The sequence below is a fragment of the Somniosus microcephalus genome, chromosome 29, assembly GCF_052327205.1.
Source record: "Somniosus microcephalus isolate GS21.2 chromosome 29, FLI_Smic_1.0, whole genome shotgun sequence".
Lineage (NCBI taxonomy): Eukaryota > Metazoa > Chordata > Chondrichthyes > Squaliformes > Somniosidae > Somniosus > Somniosus microcephalus.
In genome coordinates this window covers 36,454,408-36,474,308 of record NC_141015.1, presented here as the reverse complement: position 1 = coordinate 36,474,308, position 19,901 = coordinate 36,454,408, and the positions used below count along the sequence as shown (strand labels likewise).

General features: G+C 47.6%; 1 protein-coding gene across 4 annotated transcripts in view; it reads right to left on the bottom strand.

Annotated features, from left to right (window-relative positions):
- The window catches only part of LOC147098642 (PH and SEC7 domain-containing protein 1-like), a 303,222-nt gene that overhangs the window by 229,380 nt on the left and 53,941 nt on the right, over positions 1-19,901 (bottom strand). For 3 of the 4 annotated variants that reach the window (XM_085970603.1, XM_085970606.1, XM_085970607.1), the window contains exon 1: positions 9,424-9,716. The exons of the other annotated variant lie outside the window; for it this stretch is intronic. The gene's annotated coding sequence lies outside the window, so the exon portion shown is untranslated. Of the gene's footprint in view, positions 1-9,423; positions 9,717-19,901 lie in introns of those variants that run through there. 4 annotated transcript variants of the gene reach the window in all.

The window sequence follows — 19,901 nt, the reverse complement described above, 5'->3', positions numbered from 1 at the left end:
TGACATTTCATCTGTCAAAACATTTGACAGCTCTGTGAAACTGTCAAACAGTGACATTCTCTGTAGTTTGATGAGGTCTTGAATTCAGGACCTCATCAAACTTCTTTCTTTTACAGAAATGAGATGGTTGTTGCATCTGCAACACGGAGGTGCGAGACTCTCCGCATACCCACCGATTGAAGCCTGCAGGAAGAAACAAAGGTAAGTACACTTTTACTAACACTTTGCACTTACCTCAGATACTCACCTCTCCACTCTTGCACCCATCACTTACCTTCACAGCACACTTTTGCACCCCCCCCCCGACCCCCACAGACCCAGTACTCGCTGAGCTGAGCTGGCGGGTTTTGGAGCCTTCGGGAAGTCCGCACTTGTGAGGGCAAAAAGGAGAGAATCCTATTTTCTGCCTGTTAACTACCTGTTAACAGGCAGTTAATAGGCTTTAATCGCTTCCCGCCTCCAAGGAGACGGGACCCGGCCCGGGACAGCTACCCGCCTCCTGGGAAGATGGCATGGAGGCGGGTTGGGGCGGCTGGGCACCCACGCCCAAATTCTGCCATTTTCCCGGCAGTCCTGCCTCCATACATGCCTCCCCAGGACTGGCAAAATCGCCCCCCTTGTTACATTTGCTTCACTCTTCTCTGCGAGTCTGTATCTCATAAAAGATCCTATGGCGCTATTTCGAAGAAGAGCAGCGAAGTTCTCCCCAGTGTCCTGGCCAATATTTATCCCTCAATCAACATCACCAAAAGAGTTTATCGGGTCATTATCACATTGCTGTTCGTGGGATCGTGCTGTGTGCAAATTGGCTGCCATGTTTCCTGCATTACAAAAGTACTTAATTGGCTGTAAAGTGCTCTGGGACATATCCACCCCAGTCTCTGCCAGTCACTTTGTGCTGCTTATGGTGCAGCCCTCCATGAATCTGAATCCAAACCCCGAATAACAACAGGAGACGCTGGAAAAACTCAGCAGGCCAGGCAACATCCGTGGAGAGAGAAACAGAGTCAACGTTTCAGGTCGAAACCCTTCTTCAGAACTGAGAAAAATAGGCAGGAAATGAAACAGATTAAAAGGCAGTTTGGGGGCTGGGAAATGGGGGAGGGGATGAAAGAAGAGACATTAAGAGATATTCAAGGGGAGACGAGATGGTAATAGGACAGGTAAATGTAAAGTCTGTGGGTTGTGCAGTAAATAAATACACAGACTTTTGAAGTACAAACAAACAGGTCTTTACTATTCAGAGGTCAGGGCGAATCTGCCCTAGTTATCCTGTAACATCACTTATATACTGGTGTGGTCACTGTCGGTATTACCGTATACAGAAGCCAATCAAATAGTGCCACACCTAAAGTAGTTCTCTTAAAGATGAACGGTTACACTCAATCGTTCCCTTAAAGGTAGACGGGTACATACACTACAATCCTCCCTTTTTAGCTTATTACTTACAGGGTCCCCGTTAAACATACATATCTTCAACTTCACATAACAATTTACAGATATACTCTCGGTGGAGAACAACAATTTACAGAGATAATTCCGGTGGAGTCAACGTCATATAAAACAGTTTACAGATATACTTTCGGTGGGAACAGTTCACAGGTTCAGTCTCTGCGGAAACAGTTCATAGATTCAGTCTCTGATCTTGACTCATTCCGAACAGCATCTCTTTGGTGTAGCTGGTTCACATGGCTAGCGTGACTCCTCCATAGCCTTTTTCTTAACGTAACAGCTTGACCTTCCGTCCTGTTGAACCAGCAGTGCGGACTTTTACAACCAACTGGCTGTCTTGATAATTTTCGGGTTTTCAACTAATTTAGCTCCTTTCATGGTGTCCCGCCTGAGATGATAGTATTTTAGACAGTTATTATCTCCTGCTTCTTCTTTTTCTTTTCTGCCTTTTTGAAACTCTCGGAGCTCCTTTCTCTGCGGCCATCTGTAGCGCCACCAACTCTCTATGTTCATTAGACCTTAAGTGCTTCATGCGGATTTCTGTACTTTGGGAGTTTTCATCACAAACTGGGCAGACCAGATCCTCGTAATATTCAGTGTCACTCAATAGGTCAGGATAGTATTCGGGGTCGTCCTGAGGTAGGCCAGCGAGGGGCCCTTCTACTTCCTTCTTATCCAACTGGACGTTAGCCGATGGTGGTTACTTCTCTGACTATCTTTCTTGAAAAGACTTCTTCAAGCATTCATATTCATCCCGCTCTTCCTGGGATGTCTGCCATTCCTTCACGCCTGGCCTCATTTGTGAGTTCAATACCTTCCCTTCCATCGGGGATTCCGTTATCAGGCTATTTAATCCTTCTACTGAAGTAGCTGTTTCCGCATTCTTCTGTTCCCCTTGACGTAATTCAGCATACTTTTGACATCCATGTGCAAGCTGTGTTGCCCCCTCAGCTCTCTCCGTGACTTTTGGAAGCTCCGAATTCTTTCCCTTTGAAACCTGAAACTCGTGTTCCCATTTTGGAGTCTCGTCCCTCAGCGTGTATAAGAGTTGGCTGGCCGTTAACTCTTCTACGGGGACACTGTGGATTAGCGCCTTCTCCATTTCATCCACCTTTCCCTCCAATGTTTTCACCTTCCTTTCCTCCGGTCCTTTGGTTTTAAGCGCTCGAAGAAATTGCGCCTTGGTGTTCTCTAACTCCTGATCAGGGGCCATTCCTACAGTCTCTGTGTTCCTTCCATTGGCCTTTCCTTCCACTGCCCGGATTCCTAGTTGAATATGTTCTTCAAGTTGTTGGACCTCTGCCATTGCCGCCTCATATTTGTCTTGGGTTTCCTTCAATAATTTAACGAGTTCTTGGACATCTTGAATTTCACGTTCTGCTATGTCTTCCACCTCTAATTTTCCATCTACGGATGGAATCTCTACCGATGAGTCTGTCTTGGCCTGGAGCTCGTCAAACATTTCCTGCAGCCTTTGTAATTCTCGCTCATGTTCAAACTTTAGTTGTTCATATGCTTTCACTAAAACTAGCTTTTCGGAGGTTGCCGAGTTAACCCCTTCCAGGATTGTAGTCTGGGCCCGTTCATACTGTTCCTTCAACTTGTTACACTCTGCTTGCAACGAGTCATAGAGATGAACTGGGATAAAATCCTGGCTTCCTGAAGATTCCTCTTCCTTTAGGTCGTTCTGCAAATAGTCTAGTTCCTGAACAGTTTCAGGGAGATGTGATCGGTACTTGGCCACGATGGCTCTATGGTCACTCTTTTCTCGAGCTAGCTGTCTCTGTTGTCTTTCCAGGTTCTCCCATTCAGTGTCCCAGAACTTTTCCATATTTTTCATCTCTTGTACGAGACGGTCACTCCACTGTTCTAATTGTTGTCGTACTTTGACATAAGTTTGAGTCCGAGCTCGGTGTTCTTCCGTCGTGGATGAATCCTTAGCTTGAACAGGCTCAGAATTCTCTGTCCACCTGGAGTTCTGCTCTGTAACTTTATTCTTCTTGGTGACATAAGCCTTTCTGCATGTCTTTGTTTCCTTCCCCATCGTCGGCAAGTCCCCTTTAGCCTTGTCATGCATATTTGAATTGGTCTTATCATCATCCATCTCAGAATCTGAGCTGATAGCTTGCACCGAATCCTCCTTCATTATGGCTTTTAGGTAGTGCCATTCCATGTCTATTTTCTTAATCCACTCCCGTCCTAGAAGTGGTGGTCCTCCCTCAGGTAATACGTACAAATTCATTCTTGGGTGTTCTTTCCCTCTATCTCTCACCTTGACTCTTATTTTCCCCATGGGGTATACATTATGCCCCGTGTATGTCTGTAATACGAACTTGGTATTTCTCAAAGGTATGTGAGAGAATAGCCGGTGGTAGTCCCTTCGGTTGATGACTGATAGAGCTGATCCAGTGTCCAGCTCCATTCGTACTTGGACTCCAGCTATTTTTAGTACGACCCAAATCGTTTGTAGATCAGTTTCTTTCCCCACATTGTGGATCTTCAGACTACCCAGCTCCTGGTTGTTTGGGTCTGAGTCTGAATTCTGTTCGTCTGAACTCCTTTCAGCCACCTTGTGTACCTTGTTGTACTTTTCTTGTGGTGGCTTCCGTTGATTGTTGGTCTTTTTCCCGGACCTGCATACCTTCGCGATGTGACCCAGTTTGCCACATTTCCGACACTCTTGGTTCTTAAACCAGCAGTGATTCTGGTCGTGCGTGGTCTTCCCACAACGGTAGCATTTTGTTGTGCTCGAAGTAATTTGGTCCACCCCGAGTGCCGCCGCCTTTAGCTGCATTTCGGCCGTTCCTTTCGCTGCGGCTTCGTGTGATGCAGCTATGAGGACAACCCTGTCCAGTGTGAGGTCGTTTTCTTCCAGTAGTCGCTTCTGCGTTCCTTCTTTGGACAATCCGCATACGAACTTGTCCCGCAGTGCCTCTGTCAGATTCCCTCCGAACTGGCAGTATTTCGCTAGCCTACGCAGTTCGACCAAGTATTCCGCATTGCTTTCGTCTTTCCTCTGCGTTCTTGCGTAGAATTTGAATCGCTCAGCCAGCATCAACGGTGTGGGGTTCAAGTGGTCCTTCAGCACAGCCACAATTTCTTCGAAGGTCTGATCCGCTGGTTTAGCTGGTGCTATTAGATGCTTCAAGAGCCCATATGTTTTTGCCCCCATCGAGTTTAGCAATGTTATCGCCTTGTCGTCTTCCTCTATTTTGTTGGCTTCGCAATAGATCTCTATACGTTCCACGTACGTGGCCCAGTCTTCTATTTCAGAATTAAAATCGTTAATATTCCCTCACTTAGGCATCTTTCTTTCTTTGAAGCAGCACAGTATTTCTTTAAGTATTATTTATTATCTTCTTTTTTCTAAAATGGCGGTTTTCCTGCGAAAATGGCGGTTTCCCGCTCTTCCCTTCTCTCTCTCTCTCTCTCTCTCTCTGCCCACTTCAATGGCAGTTAAGATGGCGGTTCTTTTCCCGCGAAAATGGTGGTTTCCCGCTCTTCCTTTCTCTCCCCGCCCACTTCAATGGCGGTTTCCCGCCTCTGTCGTCTTCTCCGCCTAATGGCAGCTTTCCGCGTTTCTCCCTGGTGTAAGGGGTACGCTTTCCCCACAGCGGACAGGTTCAGCCGCTGGGCTGGCTCTCGCACAGCTCCCCTTACTCGGCTCTGTCTTTTCCTCCCACCCACACGGCTCTACCGGCGCTGGGTACACCCCGTTAACGGAGGACAGTTCAGCCGCTGGACTGGCTCTCGCGCAGTCTCCCTCTCCCCGTGCTCGGCTCTGTCTCTCCCTCTCCCGCACGTTCGGTTCTACCGGCTCTGGGTACTCCGTAGGTGGAGAACAGTTCAGCCGCTGGACTGGCTCTCGCGCAGTCTCTCTCCCCGTTCTCGGCTCCTGTTCGCTCTCCCACTCCCGCACGTTCGGTTTTGCCGGCTCTGAGTACCCCGTTGGTGGAGAACAGCTCAGCCGCTGGACTGGCTCCTCGCAGTCTCTCACTCCGCACCCGGCTCTCACCCGCACGGTTCCCGTTCGCCTCCCCAGCCCTCTCGCAGACCGGTGTTTCCCTCCCCGGCTGCAGCTGGGTTTCTCCTCCCGCGCCTACTCGCAGGCTCAGCGCTTCGTGGCTGCGGTCGCTGCCCGGATTTTTCCCGCCGATCGCAGTCCGGCTGTCACCCGATGCCGTTGGACCCGACTTTTGGCCGGTACAGCTCCCCCTCGACCGAGGTCGAGTGCTCTGCCCTTCTCCTCCGGATACTTCTACCCCTTCCCCTACCCACAGTCTCTTCGGCCGCCTTGTTTCTTGCTGGTCGGCTCACTCCACACCGTGGTAGCAGGGTAATCAGTGCCTGTTGCTGATGAAGCTTTTGTTGCTAGTCTTCCAGCTTCTGTAAAGTACCACACTTTCTGTTGTTGTAGCCTCGTGTTTTCTTTTGGTAGCATGACGAGGGCGGTTGCCTCTCTTCGACGCTCTTTGTTACTTTGCTATTCTTGCCGCAGGGTATGATCGGACTCGTCGCCACTGTAAAGTCTGTGGGTTGTGCAGTAAATAAATACACAGACTTTTGAAGTACAAACAAACAGGTCTTTACTATTCAGAGGTCAGGGCGAATCGGCCCTAGTTATCCTGTAACATCACTTATATACTGGTGTGGTCACTGTCGGTATTACCGTATACAGAAGCCAATCAAATAGTGCCACACCTAAAGTAGTTCTCTTAAAGGTGAACGGTTACACTCAATCGTTCCCTTAAAGGTAGACGGGTACATACACTACAGTAAAGAAACAAACAATGGCTCTAGATGAAGTGTGAAATGCGCTGGCAGAGTGAGAGACAGCTGCCATGTGGGAGAGAGGGAGAGAAAAGGAAAAGGCACAAACCGAAAGTGTGGATAAAAAATATAAAAATGTAATGGGGGCCGAGGTTATGATCTGAAATTGTTGAACTCGATATTGAGTCCGGAAGGCTGTAAAGTGCCTAATCGGAAGATGAGGTGCTGTCCCTCGAGCTTACGCTGAGCTTCCGTGAAACAATGCAAGAGGCGGCAGACGGTGAGGTCTGAGTGCGAATGGGGCGGTGAATTGAAATGACAGGCGACCGGAAGCTCAGGGTCACCCTTACAGACTGAGCGGAGGTGTTTCGCAAAGCGGTCACCCAATCTGCATTTGGTCTCCCCAATGTAGAGGAGGCCGCATCGTGAGCAGCGAATACAGTATACTAGATTGCAAGAAGTACAAGTAAATCGCTGTTTCACCTGGAAGAGGTGTTTGGGGCCCTGGACAGTGGGAAGGGGATTTCAGCCTTTCACCTGAAAGTGTCTGTGACTGGGGCTGGGGGGAGGGCCGAGTTCACTATAATCCGGCAGTGGTCAGGCCGGGTTACTGCTGTTTATTGTAGTTAATAATTCAAGCTTTAACTCAAGGACTTGCGGATAATGTGACAAGCTGCAAGCCGAAGTGAGTACCGACGGGGAAATTGGTGGAGGGGGAGGAAATTGGCAGACAAGGGGTTGGGAACATGCGAGAAAGAAAGAATAAATAAACGAAAGAAAGAGAGAGAGAGACAGAAAAGAAGTTGCGCCTTATGGGATCTAGAACATAGAAACAGGAGGAGGCCATTCAGTCTCTCAAGCCTGTTCCACTATTCAATCAGATCATGACTGATCTGTAACTCGACCACATTTACCCGCCTTGCTCCATATCCCTTAATATCCTTACTTAACAATAATCCATCAATCTCAGTCTTGAAAGTTTCACTTGACCCCCAGCCTCAACAGCTTTTTGGAAGAGGAGAGTTTCAGATTTCCACTACCCTTTGTGTGAAGAAGTGCTTCCTGACATCACCCCTGAAGGTGCTGGCTTTAATTTTAAGATTACGTCCCTTAGTTCTGGATTTTCCAACCAGAGGAAATAATTTCTCTATATTTACCTTATCATTTATCATTTTAAACACCTTGATTAGATCACCCTTCAATCATCTATAGTCAAGGGAATGCAAGCCAAGTTTATATAACCTGTCCTCATAATTTAACCATTTCAGCCCCAGTGTCATTCCGGTCAATTGGCACTGCCCACCCCCTGCAAGGTTAATAAATCTCTCAGAAACATCTGGCAGCATTTCACACAATGAAATAGCTCTCCTACAAACACACTACTTTACCAAGTGGAAAATACATCCCCTCCCCTCCCACCCCGAACCTTCTGCCCTTTGAGTGACTAGTCAAGAATCTCGGCCCACGAAACAACTCCCTTGTCCGCATGAATCAGAGCCGGGAATGGTCATCGACTGGGTGTCAATAACAAGAGGAGACTATGGAGTAAGAACGTTGCTTACACATGCCTGCCGGACGCCAGAAGCACATATTGCCAAACTGTGACTGCTCATCCATTCGTATTAAGGATTGGGGTGCTGCAATTTTGGGATATGCATTCCCAGAATATAGAGAGACAAAAAAGATAGATAGGTAGAAAGACTTGCATTTATATAGCGCCTTTTGCAACCTCAGGACGTTACAGCCAATTAAGTGCTTTTTTTGAAGTGTAGTCACTGTTGTAATGTAGAAACGCGGCAGACAATTTGCGCACAGCAAGCTCCCACAAACAGCAATGTGATAATAACCAGATAATCTGTTTGAGTGATGTTGGTTGAGGGATAAATATTGGCCCCAGGACACCGGGGAGAACTCCCCTGCTCTTCTTCGAAATAGTGTCCGTGGGATCTTTACATCCACCTGAGAGGGCAGACGGGGCCTCGGTTTAACATCTCATCCGAAAGATGGCACCTCCGACAGTGCAGCATTCACTCAATACTGCACCGAAGTGTCAGCCTGGATATGTGCTCAAGTCTCTGGAGTGGGGGCTTGAACCCATGGGCCTTGTGGACGCAGAAGCGAGAGTGCTACCCACTGAGCCACGGGCTCTAAAGAATAAAGTATTCAGCTACCAGCATCATGTGCCTATGCCTTGGTAAATAAATATGATTACACAACAAATACTGTGGCCTGCACCTCATCGCTGTCCTTAAAGTGGGAATGCAGAAATGTTTCAAGAAAGAAAGAAAGAAAGAAAGAAAGAAAGAAAGAAAGAAAGACTTGCATTTCTATAGCACCTTTCACGACCACTGGACGTCCCAAAGCGCTTTACAGCCAACGAAGTACTTTTTGAAGTGTAGTCACTGTTGGAATGTGGGAAACGCGGCAGCCAATTTATGAACAGCAAGCTCCCACAAACAGCAATGAGATAATGACCGGATAATCTGTTTTTGTTATGTTGGTTGAGGGAGAAACATTGGCCAGGACACCGGGGATAACTCCCCCCACCTGCTCTTCTTTGAAATAGTGCCATGGGATCTTTTACGTCCACCTGAGAGAGCAGACGAGACTTCCTGAACTATTTGAAGAGCACAACATTCTCCCCATGTCCTGGCCAACACCAGCAGAGAAAAAAAAAAACCCAGATTAACTGGTCACTCATTTCAATGCTGCTTGTGGGATCTTGCTTTGCACAAAGCAGCTGGCCGCGCTTGCCTACGTAACAGTGACTGCACGTCAAAGTAATTCACTGCGTGTGAAATGCAGCCAAAAAAGAAAATTAGGGAAAACATTGGCGATAAGGCGTTGTTAAAATGCAAACCTTTCTTTAACTGAACTGAACTTTCAGTGGCAATTCTTTCCAAATTAATCAGCCGAACATACTGTGCGCAACCTATCCTGTACACACTCAACAGAATCGCACACACATGAGCTCCACATTTCCTGTATTTTAATCCCCCTTTATTTCTGACTAATGAGAGGTTCCGCTCGGATTTGCTCGGCTTTCTATTGATAACCTGCTAAGTCTGGTTGCAGATTACACGGCAAGAGCTCAAGGCTTAGACAATACATGCTGAGAAATGCTCAAATTTGCATCATTTACAGTCATTGTGCCCAAAGGCTAATGAGGACCTCTCTTTGCTCACAGCACTCCTTCCTTACCTCACCTCCAGGCAGCCTGTGGATCATAGGGACCATTTGGGGTCCCCTGTTTGTAAGTACCTGCGAGCACAGCTACCAAGTACAGATGATAAAGCAGCATCAGTTTCGGCTAAAGCACGGCGACTTCTAACCACCGCCTTCAGGCCAAAAATAAAAGTGCCCTGTTCACTTCCAGAACCTGCGGCATCTCCTTCAAGTCTTGCTTATTTTCTAATTCACAGCGTCATCCTTAACTGAGAAGAAACCTGCACCAGCTCCCCATGACCATTTTATTCCCTGCCCGTCAAACTTCTCGCCTTGTCACAGGCGTTCCGACGTGCCGTGCCAAGACTGCCGGCCCCTCCCTCCGCAGGTCACGCCAAGTTTAACAGATGGTCAGGGACGAGCTGTGCTTGTCCGCATGGCCCAGTGTTTGCAAGGTCAGCGGCTCAGTTGATGGGGCTTTGCTTTCAGACAAAAGGGACAGATGGAAAAAAAAAATTACAGCGTTATTTCCGCTCGGTTGGTCGGTGAGGTTTCAAAAAAAGCAGAATCCAAACCCAGCCCAGCAACAACAGCAAAGACAAGCAGAATTGCGCTAACCCCCCCAGAGTTGAAGCCAGTCCAGCGAAAATGGGATTTGTACAAGAGACAGCTGGCAAGCCAATGACCTGTCTACTTGTCACATTAAGGGCAAGGGAATGGGACTAATTGGAGAACTCTTTCAAAGAAATGTTCAAATTTACAGGCACAGCCACGATGGGCCGAATGGCCTCCTTCTGTGCTGTATCATTCAATGATTAGCAGAACTAATGGCATATACTGCCGGACAATATTTTGATTCTAGCTCCTCAGCTTGTTAGTGGCACAGTTTGTACTTTTAACAGACTCTTAGTCCCTTTCACATACACACACACACACCAAAAAACAAGTTAGACTATAAAAGAACTTACGCAATTTTCCTCATTAATTTTCGATGAATGCTGAACATACGGGGAGCGCTGAACTGAAATCTTAATTCAAAGGGACACAAACTAGGCCATGCTGGATTGATTCACAAGCGCTTGGATTGGGTCCAGTTCTCACCACTTTCAGTTTAGATGCAATTGTCCCTTGAAAGAAATCTGGCCGTACACATAGCGGAGAATATAAAAACATTCCCCGGTCCCAGTGTGTGCATGGTAACAGTTCCCAAATCCCATCATTATTATGTAGCTGCAGGGTCTACCTGCAACCACAGTAACGTTTTTATTCCAAACGGGAGCATCCAATGCCGGATTGGTCCTGCGGAGAGAGGGGCAGGTGGTTGAATCCAATGGCTGGTCATATAGAACTACAACTGTGACTGTACAGGAAACACTTTTTTATCCGGCACCGACGGGACCGGCGTGGTGCCGGTTGATCAAAAAGTCCGGATTACAGAGAGGTATAATTACCAAGGTACGAGAGCCCTGTACACGGCCACAGGTGCAGGAACCCCGGTTACACGGCCACAGATCCAGGAGTCCCTGTTGCACGGCCACAGGTGCAGGAGCTCCGGTTACATGGCCACAGATCCAGGAACCCCGGTTACACGGCCACTAATATATAATAAAACTTACCTGAACCTACTCCTGAATTTTGCCGGTTAAGAGAGAGTTTCCTGTACATGACTACGTTCCCTCTTGGTCTTGTGCAGGCATTAACGCTGGTCTACCAGGCAGTTTAAGGTGAGTCATACAGGTCACTACAAATAGCACACGGAGGAAATGTTCCTCTTGTGTAGACACAAAGCAATTCTCTTGAGAAAAAAGTTTACTTCAGCTTCTTTAAGAGAGTCGGTTGGTGGCTCAGTTGGAATCATTCTCGCCTCTGGGTCAAAGGGTCGTGGGTTCAAGTGCCACTCCAGAGACCAGAGCACAAAATTCTGAGGGAGTGCTGCTCTGCCGCAGGTGCCGTCTTTCGGATGAGACGTTAAACCGAGGCCCCCGTCTGCTCTCTCTCAGGTGGATGTAAAAGATCCCGCGGGCACTATTTCGAAGAAGAGCAGGGGGGAGTTCTCCCCGGTGTCCTGGGGCCAATATTTATCCCTCAATTAGCATCACTGAAACAGATGATCTGGTCGTTATTGTTAAGTATGTGTATTGTATTGAACAATTAACACAAAGACTTAAACGTATAACTCAAACAGGTCTTTACTGGTTGGAGGTAGGGACTATACGTAGGTCTTTACTTCATGCCCACAGGCGGGAACTGAGGGGAGATCAGTACCCACAGTACTATTTATACCCCTATGGCCAGGAGTGGTACTGCGTATCACTATGCCCTACAAGTAGTGCAGTCCTGTCCATAGGTTCAAAGTAGCACACATATTACATACACAACATTCCTCCCTTCCTAGCTTTACAGTCATCTCCCCATTTAACATAACGTAATAACATATATACATATATAACTTCAGGTTTACATAACAGAATAACATAGATACATAGATAACTTCATGTCAAAACAGATCACAGATTCAGTCTCTGCGGAAAACAGTTCACAGATTCAATCTCTGTGGTGTAGTCGGTTCACGTTGCTGGAGTGACTCATTCAATAGTCCTTCCATGGATTTAACAGTTTGAACTTCCGAACTGAATTGGCTCCGTTCGGAGGGACCACGTGTGTGATCTGGTAGAGGTAATAATGGTTCAGATGGGTCATCTTCTGTTTCGACTTTTCCTTTTCTGCTTCTTGGGGACTCTCTGGGCTCCACTGTCAGCTGCCAGCTGCATGCGCAGTTCCTCCTTCTCTTCCTCCTTTTTCCGTAGTAGAGCCACCTTCTCCCGATGTTCCGTAGACTTTCGGTGCTCCTCCATGATTTCTGTATGGTGGGAGTCGAAGTTACAAGTTGGGCAGGACAGGACATAGTAATATTCGGTGTCGTCCTGATCTAGGCCAGCGAGAGGGTCTTCTATTTCCTCCATACCCAGCTGGGCGTTAGCCAGCTTTTGTTCCAAGTCCAGACATCTTTCCTGAAGAGACTTCTTCATGCGTACCTCTTCATCCAGCTTTTTCTGGGCTTTCAGCAAGTCGTTTACTAATGACCTCAGGCGGGAACTGAGGGGAGATCAGTACCCACAGTACTATTTATACCCCTATGGCCAGGAGTGGTACTGCGTATCACTACGCCCTACAAGTAGTGCAGTCCTGTCCATAGGTTCAAAGTAGCACACATATTACATACACAACAGTTATCACATCGCTGTTTGTGGGAGCTTGCTGTGCGCAAATTGGCTGCTGCGTTTCCCACATTACAACAGTGACTACACTTCAAAAAAAGTACTTCATTGGCTGTAAAGCGCTTTGGGATGTCTGGTGGTTGTGAAAGGCGCTATAGAAATGAAAGCCTTTCTTTCTTTTTTTGAGCTCCCTTCAGGACTTGAGCATGTAATGTTCAACCCCAGGTTCGGATGGTCTGCACACACGTATATATGGAGACACCTGGGAATCCCTGGCCCAAGACCGCACAAAGTGGAGGAGAAGCATCCGGGAAGGCGCCGAACACCTCGAGTCTCTTCGCCGGGAGCAAGCGGAAGCCAAGCGCAGGCAGCGCAAGGAGCGCACGTCAACCCAAGCACCCTGCCCACCCGCCCCTTCAACCACCGCCTGCCCCACCTGTGACAGAGACTGTAGGTCCCACATTGGACTCATCAGTCACCTGAGAACTCATCTTTAATGTGGAAGCAAGTCATCCTCGGTTCCGAGGGACTGCCTAAGAAGAAGACGATATATGGAGAGACTGTTTCCACTTGTGGGAGAATACAAACCTAGGGGCTATAAATACAAGATAGTCACTAATAAATCCAATAGGGAAATAGGGAGAGTGGTTAGGATGTGGAACTCGCTACCACAGGAAGTGGTTGAGGTGAATAGCCTAGACAATTTCAAAAGGAAACTAGACGAGTACATGAGAGAAAAGGGAATAGAAAGATATGCTGAAAGGTTGAGATGAGGGAGATGGAATGAGAGGCGTCTCGTGTGGAGTATAAATACCAGTACAGACTAGTTGGGCCGAATGGCCTGTTTCTGTGCTGTATATTCTATGTAATTCTATGTAATCCTGGCTGGCAATTCTGTGCAGTAGGAGTACTGCACTGTTTGGAGTGTCGTCCCTTCGATAAGATGTTAAACAAGGCCCCTTCTATGTCTTGTGGATGTTATAGATCTCAGCGCAATGCAAAGAGCCGGGAGTTCTGGTGTCCATGGCTATTGTTCCTCCCTCAAACACCAAGAGAAAAAAAATGGCCATTCTTCTCATTGTTGTTCGTGGAATCTTGCTGTGTGAAAAAAAGGCTCACACGTCTGCCTATATAACAATAGCCACTGCACTTCATTGAATGTCAGGTGGTTTGGGGCGCAATATAAATGCAAGTCTTTTGTTCCTTGCTATGAAAACAAAAGTCTTCAATAGATTCACATTTGTACAAATACACAGGCCTAAGGCTAAATGAGAGAGTGCCCTGCAGCTAGATGGTAACTGAGGATCGCAGTAGATACCCCGATCAACTTTTCCAGAAATACACCAAAAGCTTCCACTGGAAACCCTGAAGAGTTAATTGCTAAAATTCCACAGCTCACTGCTATCTTGTTTCACATCTATCCATCTATCTATATCTAGCTATCTATCTCGCTATTAAGTGGATTAATATTTCCTACACTACAACAGTGACTACACTTCATTGGCTGTAAAGCGCTTTGGGACGTCCTGAGGTCATGAAAGGCGCTATAGAAATGCAAGTCCTTTCTTTCTATCCTATCTTTCTTTCCTTACTTCCTTTCTTCTTTCCTTTGTAGCCTAGCAACCATTCAGTTGTTCTGGGCAACCAGCAGTGGACACTAAATGCGAAACCCACTTCTCAGAAATGAAGATGTATAAATGGAAGTCTGCATTGCAAAGCTGGCCATCCGCCCTCATATATACGCACACAGCTCATAAAGTGCTACCTCTGATGGGGCATTGGATGAAAAATGCCATTACCTAGCAGAGGTCATTTCTAATACTCACTGGATCATCCGAAGCCTGGTTTTAGAAAGCTTATTGTTCCTGACAGCATTTCGACAAAATCATATTTCATTTTTATAAAGGAAAAATATAATTAAATTCCCTGTTAAAATTCAATCTTTATCTAAAAGCTCCCAACGTTGAAGTGTTAAGTGGATTAAAATCTTAGCCTCCAATTAAAATGTCAAATTCCAGAGATTATGATAATACACTTCTGAACGTTGTCATTTTTCCACAGCTCAAAACTGCTTTCTTGACACATTGAATTCACAGACAGTAATGTAGATGGGTTGGGGATTGCTATCAAACAGGAACAAGAGCGTTTGTGTGTGTGTGTGTCTGTGTCTGTGTCTGTGTGTGTTCTGGGGGTGGGGAATGTAGCAGAAGCCCACACTTCTCTTCCAGCTCTTGTTCATATGCAAGTGGGTGAGGGAAATAGGTCATTTGTCTCCAGGCTCATCAATATTTCAACGCAATTACTTTGTTAAAACATTACCATAAATCAGTGAGGGCTCCCAGCGAGCGGGCTTGGTCACTGAAATTCAGCATCCCACGCACAGCTACTGTAGAGTGATATCTACACCTGCCCATAAAGACCCACAGTGATATATTGGCTCACGAGAATTCAGCAGGCGCTTAAACTAAGGATTGATCCTATATTTTAAAATGAGGAACTTGTTGGATTTGAGCAAAGTTTACAATTAAGATGGCTGTAAATCTCCTCCATGGGTTGCCAGCTCTGACTGGACATATTCCTGGAGGCGTCGTCACATGACCTTCCACCTCCAACCGCCCCGCCATTGGTCGCCTGACATGTCCCTCCTCACGGTGCACCGTCTTCCCACGGCCAATCAGAAAGAGAACAGATTCTTCATTACCCGATTGGAAGATTCTGCACTGTCAGTCAACAGGCCTTTTTTTTCCCCCATGTCCGATATTTATGTAACTGATAAATAAAGTGTACAAAGAAAATTTTATAGCAAAATTATTGCCCCAGTGGTTGCTCCTGGGTTTGCTCGCAGCAGTGTCCTGAAGATTAGTCATTAATTCCTGAAGACTCCAGGGCAATCCTGGACAGCTGGCAAGCCTAACTGGGGACTTGATGGGCTCGATTTTCCAAGCCTTGAGGAGGTGGGTTTGGAGGCGGGAGTGGTGGGAAAATTGCAGAATCGGGGGGCAGGAACCCATCCCGCCCCCAACCTGCCTCCGTGCCAATGTCCCAGGAGGCGGGTACCCGACCTGTGCTGGGAGCCGCCTCCCCGAGGCAGGAAGGGGATTAGTGCTAATTAACTGCCTGTTAACGGGTAGTTAACAGGCAGTTTTTTGCCTAATCCCTATTTTTAGCCTTGAAGTGTGGGCTGTCCGATGGCTCCGAACCACGCCAAGTTAGCGAGGCGGACCGTGGGTCTGCAGGGGTTGGAGGGGTCGAGATGTCCGTTGTGCAGGTGAGTGATGGGTGCATGTGTGCAGAGGTAAGTGTGTGAGGTAAGTGTAAAGTGTTTTAATAAGTTTTACTTACCTTTACTTTCTCCTGCAGGCTTCCTTCCTTCAGTTCTCGGGAGTCCCTCAGTTCACCAGCACAGAAAGCAGAATGGCCGCTGAACTGTCAAAAGCTGCAGCCTCTGCTTTCTGGTCTGGAGAGATCTCTAACTGAGTCTGAGTAGAAGGACCCAAGTTAGAAGGCAGATTGTCAGTGTTTGGCAGCTTCACAGAGTTGTCAAACGCTGATTTTTCATCTGTCAAACGCTCTTGACAGATGAAATGTCAATCGCTGACGTCACCAGTAACCAGGTGTCCCTTAGTTGGCCTGCTGAGCCTGCTGGGCAGGCTTAACAAGGTCAATCAAGGGAAAATAGCGTGGGTTGGCCACAAGTCGATGGAGCCGGGACTACAACCCAAAAAGTGGGAGCCTCGCCTCCAAAAGCTCCCCATTGACAAAATCCAGCCCGATGTGTTTCCTGACACTCTCAGGCTGGCTGCTAGGTCACTACTGAAACTACAGCAAACTAAATTTTACAATAGGGCGCAGGTTGGCACCGTTCGAAGAGCAGGTGCCCAGGCCACCATTTCCTCTCCACCAGCACCACCTAAACCGGTCATTCTTCGCAATGCCTTTTGTGGGATCTTGCTGTGCATAAAATGGCTGCCGCTCGCATCCACCCAATAATAGTCACTGCAGTCCAAAGCAATTCATCAAAATGGGAGGAATTCTGTAGCGGTGAGAAGTATGAGTGCAAGCACGTTCACTTTTATTATCAAACCAGTTCCATTAAACAAGCACACCAAAAATGTGGAGGAGGACCCATGTTTCTGTGCAAATGTTCCCTTCAACGTTATGGGCAGAGCAAGCCCATTAATTGGCACATACATCAGAACGGGTCTGTTTTTAACCTCCACGGCTGTGCATGGTATCAATTATAAGACACAGCTTGCTGAGCACAGTAATCAGCGGCAAATCCTGTCTGACATGGTGCAGCCCTCCACATTTCTAGAACTATTCTCAGTTTGTGAAATGAGCTTCAAAAGAGGTGAATAAAATGCTTCAGAAAACTTTCCCAGTACTGATTTCACTTTTGTTTTTTAGGACAGATGCATATTTAAAGTCGAAACCCAACAATGAAATGTTTTACATATATTTTTATAACAGTAAGCTTTCTCCCCATCCCTGAGCTATGCATTATTCCTTCTTCTCTCGGACCCACGCATCATCCTTGGGTCTTCCAGAGCCATGCAGCAACTCTACTTTCCAATCGCTAGGCAACGTCCTTAGCTCATTCTTGGCCATGGGTCATCCATGGTGGGTCTCCCTAAACCATGGGCCATCCATGGTGAGTCTCCCTAAACCATGGGCCATCCATGGTGGGTCTCCCTAAACCATGGGCCATCCATGGTGGGTCTCCCTAAACCATGGGCCATCCATGGTGAGTCTCCCTAAACCATGGGCCATCCATGGTGGGTCTCCCTAAACCATGGGCCATCCATGGTGGGTCTCCCTAAACCATGGGCCATCCATGGTGGGTCTCCCTAAACCATGCACCAACCTTCGGTGAGTCTCCCTAAACCATGCACCAACCTTTGGTGGGTCTCCCTAAACCATGGACCATCCTTGGGTGAGTCTCCCTAAACCATGGGCCAACCTTCGGTGAGTCTCCCTAAACCATGGGCCATCCATGGTGGGTCTCCCTAAACCATGCACCAACCTTCGGTGAGTCTCCCTAAACCATGCACCAACCTTTGGTGGGTCTCCCTAAACCATGGACCATCCTTGGGTGAGTCTCCCTAAACCATGGGCCAACCTTCGGTGAGTCTCCCTAAACCATGGGCCATCCATGGTGGGTCTCCCTAAACCATGGGCCATCCATGGGTGGGTCTCCCTAAACCATGGGCCATCCATGGGTGGGTCTCCCTAAACCATGCACCAACCTTCGGTGAGTCTCCCTAAACCATGGACCATCCTTGGGTGGGTCTCCCTAAACCATGGACCATCCATGGGTGAGTCTCCCTAAACCATGGGCCATCCATGGTGGGTCTCCCTAAACCATGGACCATCCTTGGGTGGGTCTCCCTAAACCATGGGCCAACCTTCGGTGAGTCTCCCTAAACCATGGGCCATCCATGGTGGGTCTCCCTAAACCATGGGCCATCCATGGGTGAGTCTCCCTAAACCATGCACCAACCTTCGGTGAGTCTCCCTAAACCATGCACCAACCTTCGGTGAGTCTCCCTAAACCATGGGCCATCCATGGTGGGTCTCCCTAAACCATGGACCATCCATGGGTGAGTCTCCCTAAACCATGGGCCATCCATGGTGGGTCTCCCTAAACCATGGGCCATCCATGGGTGAGTCTCCCTAAACCATGCACCAACCTTCGGTGAGTCTCCCTAAACCATGCACCAACCTTCGGTGAGTCTCCCTAAACCATGGGCCATCCATGGTGGGTCTCCCTAAACCATGGACCATCCATGGGTGAGTCTCCCTAAACCATGGGCCATCCATGGGTGAGTCTCCCTAAACCATGGGCCATCCATGGTGGGTCTCCCTAAACCATGGGCCATCCATGGTGGGTCTCCCTAAACCATGGGCCATCCATGGTGGGTCTCCCTAAACCATGGGCCATCCATGGTGAGTCTCCCTAAACCATGGACCATCCATGGGTGGGTCTCCCTAAACCATGGGCCATCAATGCTGGGTCTCCCTAAACCATATATAAGTATATTAAGGGCAAGAGGATAACTAGGGAAAGAGTAGGGCCCATTAGGGACCAAAGTGGCAATCTGTGTGTAGAGCTGGAAGATGTGGGTGAGGTTTTAAATGAATATTTTGCATCAGTGTTCAATATGGAGAAGGACGATGTAGGCATAGAAATCAGGCAGTGGGATTGTGATATACTTGAACAAATTAGTATTGAGAGGGAGGAGGTACTAACGGTTTTAGCAGGCTTAAAAGTGGACAAATCCCCAGGCCCAGACGAGATGTATCCCAGGCTGCTGTGTGAGGCAAGGGAGGAGATTGCAGGGGCTCTGACACAAATTTTCAGATCCTCTCTGGCCACAGGAGAGGTGCCAGAGGACTGGAGGACAGCCAGCGTAGTACCATTATTCAAGAAGAGTAGTAGGGATAAACCAGGGAATTACAGGCCAGTGAGCCTAACATCAGTGGTAGGGAAATTATTGGAAAAAATTCTGAGGGACAGAATTAGTCTCCACTTGGAGAGGCAAGGATTAATTAAGAATAGTCAGCATGGCTTTGTCATGGGGAGATCATGTCTAACCAATTTGATTGAATTTTTCGAGGGGGTGATTAGGTGCGTGGATGAGGGTAGTGCAGTTGATGTAGTCTACATGGACTTCAGTGAGGCTTTTGACAAAGTCCTGCATGGGAGACTAGTCAAGAAGGTAAGAGCCCATGGGATCCAGGGCAATTTGGCACATTGGATCCAAAATTGGCTTAGCTACAGGAGGCAGAGAGTGATGGTCGAAGGTTGTTTTTGTGACTGGAAGCCTGTGTCCAGTGGTGTACCACAGGGATTGGTGCTGGGTCCTTTGCTGTTTGTAGTGTACATTAATGATTTAGATATGAATATAGGAGGTATGATCAGTAAGTTAGCAGATGGCACGAAAATTGGTGGAGTGGTAAATAGCGAGGAGGGAAGCCTCAAGCTACAGGACGATATAGACGGGCTGGTCAGATGGGCAGAACAGTGGCAAATGTAATTTAACCCTGAAAAGTGTGAGGTGATGCATTTTGGGAGGACTAACAAGGCAAGGAAATACACAATGAATGGTAGGACCCTAGGAAGAACAGAGGATCAGAGGGACCTTGGTGTGCATGTACATAGATCCCTGAAGACAGCAGGACAGTGGTTAAAGGTGGTTAAAAAGGCATATGGGATACTTGCCTTCATTAGCCGAGGCATAGAATATAAGAACAGGGAGGTTATGATGGAGCTGTACAAAATGCTAGTTAGGCCAC